Raw genomic sequence first — 4,706 nt, forward strand, 5'->3', positions numbered from 1 at the left:
ATTCTGGGTCTTTTGTTTTTCCATATGAATTTCATGATTGCTTTGTCTATTTCTACAAGAAATGCCATTGGGATTTTGATTGGCATTGCATTAAACCTCTAGAGAACTTTGGGTAATATCTCCATTTTGATGATGTTAATTCTGCCTATCCATGAACAGGGTATATTTTTCCATCTTCTAAGATCTTCTTCTATCTCTCTTTAGTGTTTTGTTGTTTTCATTGTATAAATCTTTTACCTCTTTTGTTAGGTTGATTCCCAAGTATTTTATTTTCTTCGAGGATATTGTGAATGGAGTGGTTTTCCTCATTTCCTTTTCAGAAGTTTTGTTGCTGATATACAGGAATGCCTTTGATTTATGCATGTTGATTTTATATCCTGCCACTTTGCTGAATTCATTTATTAGCTCTAGCAGTTTCTTTGTAGACCCTTTTGAGTCTGTTAGATATATTATCATATCATCCGCAAATAGTGATAATTTAAGTTCTTCTTTTCCTATTTTTATGCCTTTAATTTCTTTTTTCTGTTTAATTGCTCTGGCTAGTATTTCAAGAACTAAATTGAACAGAAGTGGTGAGAGAGGTTATCCCTGTCTTGTTCCAGATTTTAGAGGGAATGCCTTCAGTTTTTCTCCATTTAGGATGATGCTATCCTGAGGTTTAGCATATATAGCTTTTACAATGTTGAGGTAAGTTCCTGTTATCCCTAGTATTTCTAGTGTTTTTAACATAAAGGGATGCTGTACTTTGTCAAATGTTTTTTCTGCATCTATCAAGATGATCATATGGTTCTTATCTTTTAGTCTATTGATGTGGTGAATAACATTTATTGATTTCTGTATATTGATCCAACCTTGCATCCCAGGGATGAATCCTACTTGATAATAGTGCACAATTTTTCTGATATGCTTTTGTATTTGATTCGCCAGGATTTTATTGAGAATTTTTGCATCTAAGTTCTTTAGAGATATTGGTCTGTAGTTTTCTTTCTTTGAAGTGTCTTTGTGTGGTTTTGGGATCAGGGTGATATTGGCCTCAAAGAATGAATTTGGAAAAGCTCCTTCTTTTTTTCTATTTCTTGAAATAACTTGAAAAGTATTGGTATTAATTCTTCTTTGAATGTTTTGTAAAACTCCGCTGTATACCCAGCCAGTCCAGGGCTTTTCTTGGTTGGTAGTCTTTTGATGACTTCTTCTATTTCTTCCTTTGTTATTGGTCTGTTTAAATTATGTGTGTCTTCCTGCCTCAATCTGGGCAGATCATATGACTTAAGAAATTTATCAATATCTTCACTATCTTCTATTTTATTGGAATATAGGGTTTCAAAATACTTTATAATTATCTTCTGTATTTCTGTGGTGTCTGTTGTGATAGTGCCTTCTTCATCCCGTATGTTAGTAATTTCAATTCCCTCTCTTCTTCTCTTCGTTAGCATGGCTAAGGGTCTATTCATCTTATTTATTTTTTCAAAGAACCAACTTTTAGTTTTATCAATTTTTTCATTTTTTTTGTTCAATTTTGTTGATTTCCACTCTGATTTTAATTATTTCTTGTCTTCTACTACATTTGCTGTTGGTTTGCTCTTCCTTTTCTGGGGTTTTGAGATGAAGTGTGAGTTCATTTATTTGTTGGTTTTTTCCTTTTTTTTTTTTTTTTTTTTTTTTTTTGTTGAGGAATGAACTCCAGAAAATGAATTTCCCTCTTAAAACTGCTTTCATTGTGTCCCATAGATTCCGGTATGTTGTATCTGTATTGTCGTTTATCTCTAAGAATTTTTTGATTTCCTCCTTTATGTCCTCTGTAAGCCATTGATCATTCAGTAACATATTGTTCATTTTCCAGGTGATGCAGGATTTTTCCTTCCTTCTTTTATCATTGATTTCCAGTTTCATTCCATTATGATAAGATAAGGTGCATGGTATTATCTCCACACCTTTATATTTACTAAGAGTTGCCCTATGGCATAGTATATGGTCTATTTTTGAGTAATATCCATGTGTTGCTGAGAAGAATGTGTATCCACTTGACGATGGTTGATATATTCTATATATGTCGATTAAGTCTAGATTATTGATTGTGTTATTGAGTTCTACAGTTATTTTATTCAGCTTTTGTCTGGAGGATCTGTCTAATGGAGAGAGCGGTGTGTTGAAGTCACCCATAATTATTGTGTTGTGGTCTATTTGACTCTTGAACTTGAGGAGAGTTTGTTTTATGTACGTTGCAGCACCATTATTGGTTGCATACATATTGATAATTGTTATGTCTTATTGGTGGATGGTTCCTTTTAACAGTATATAGTGTCCTTCTTTATCCATTTTGATTAACTTAGGTTTGAAGTTGATTTTATTCGATATGAGTATGGCCACTCCTGCTTGCTTCCGAGGGCCATGTGAGTGGTATGATTTTTCCCAACCTTTCACCTTCAGCCTGTGTATGTCTCTTCCTATAATATGAGTCTCCTGAAGGCAGCATATTGTTGGATCTGTTTTTTTAATCTAGGTTACTAGCCTATGTCTTTTGATTGGTGAATTTAAGCCATTAACATTTAAGGTTACTATTGAAATATGGTTTGTACTTCCAGTCATGTTTATTTATTTATTAATTTTAGTTTGGCTAGTTTTTCCTCTTTGGTTATTTTTCCCCCTTTACTGAGATATATCCCACTGTTAGTTTTGGGTGCTATTTTTCAATTCCTCTTCTTGTAGTATTTTGGTCAAAATGCCTTGCAGTGCTGGTTTTCTGGATGCAAATTATTTTAACTTTTGTTTATCATGAAATATTTTAATTTCATTGTCAAATCTGAAGCTTAATTTTGCTGGATACAGTATTCTTGGTTGGAATCCATTATTTTTCATCATTTGAAATACGTTGTTCGAGGGTCTTCTCACTTTCAATGTCTGTGATGAAAAGTCAACCATTAACCTAATTCGTTTACCCCTGAATGTAATCTGCCTCCTTTCTCTCGTAGCCTTTAATATTCTCTCCTTGTTCTGTATGTTGGATATCTTCATAATTATGTGTCTTGGAGTTGGTCTATTATGGTTTTGAATGTTTGGGGTCCTGTAGGCTTCCAGGATTTGGCAATCCATTCCATCTTTCATATCTGGGAAGTTTTCTAGGATTATTTCATTTAATAGGTTTTCCATTCCTTTGGTTTGAACTTCCATACCTTCTTCTATCCCAATTACTCTCAAGTTTGGATTTTTTATGAAATCCCATATCTCTTGGATAGATTGCTTGTGAGATTTAAGCATCCTTTCTGTGTTGACTATATTCTTTTCAAATTGATAAACTTTGTCTTCATTATCTGATGTTCTGACTTCTACTTGATATAGTCTATTTGTAATATTCTCGTTTGAGTTTTTAATTTGGTTTATGGTTTCCTGCATTTCTAGGATTACTGTTTGATTTTTTTTAAATCTCTATCTCCTGGTAAAGCTCATTCTTTGCCATTTGAATTTGTTTGTTTAATTTGTTTTCAAAATATACTTTCATTGCCTGGACTTGTTGTCTCATGTCTTCTCTAATATTCCGTTCCATCTGAGTTAGGTCTGCCTTGAGTTCTTTCCCTGTCCATGTTTCTGATGCTTCTAGGTCCTCCTGTAGTTTTAAGTTGTACTGCATTGTTTGTAACCCTTTTCTCCCTTTTTTTTTTTCATGTTGTTCACGTTACTTTCCAGCTCTGACTGCTGTGTTTCTGCTTTCTCCTATAAATTTGTTTTCCTTTTGTATATCTCTATTGTCTCTCCTTTGTGGTGGGAGACTCTGCCTAGAAATGTTGGGTTTATTGTATTTTAAAGCTGATTCATTCAATTCATAAAAGGCTTCTGGATTCTGTATGCATATAGTGGTTTGATGTTTGTTCTTGGGACTTTATGTTTAGGTTAGGTGCTATGATCGTATGAGGGTTAGTATGTCTTGGTTACTTTAGAAGAATGCTCTACCGAAGGGGGATACTAACAGGTGATTGGATCAGGGTGTTTGGTAGTAGCTAGGTATTTAGAAGCCCTATATACAGCCTCGAAACCTTCACCTATTTGCATTTAGACAATTATACGTAATGGAAGACATAATGCTTGGGATGAAAGTTGGGGGGTAGGAGAAGGAGGGTGCTCTTAAAAAGAAAAAAGGAGAGAGAGATAGGTAGGTTAGAGGAGAATGGAAAGAACAATAAAACTTGAAACAGGAATGAAAGAAAGAAGGAAAAGCGGAGAAAAGAACAAAGAGAGAAAAAGAAAAAAAAATTGAAGTCTTAGAGATCCATTTTCTTCTCTTCCGGTAGGCGGAGCTGTACCCTCCGAGCTGAGCTTCTGCCCTCTATGTGCCCAAAGAAATCCCTATAAGGCGGCTCCTGTGAGTCTCTCAATCCTATTAGACCAGAGCCTTATCACTTCTCCAGCCCCTCCCCCCCTTCCTCCTGCCAGCCAGCCAGCCAGGTCCTGTTCACCGGAGGCAGTTCCCCAAGGATCTTGTTACACTTGTAGCCCCACCATGTGTCCTATTTCCTGAACAACTGAGCACTCTCTCTGTCATTCATCTAAGCCCCAGTGCTGTGGTGCGGTGATCTGGGAACCAACAGTTTAATTTTTCCGGACCCCTTTGGTGGGCACGCCCCCGGAAACTGACAGCTAAGATCTTGGATGTCGCCGCAGGTGGTAAGGGGAGTTGGGGATCGGAAATCCCCTCTGCTTCCCTACAGACACAC

The sequence above is a fragment of the Spermophilus citellus genome (genome assembly GCF_964194105.1).
Source record: "Spermophilus citellus genome assembly, contig: SCAFFOLD_250, whole genome shotgun sequence".
NCBI classification, from domain to species: domain Eukaryota; kingdom Metazoa; phylum Chordata; class Mammalia; order Rodentia; family Sciuridae; genus Spermophilus; species Spermophilus citellus.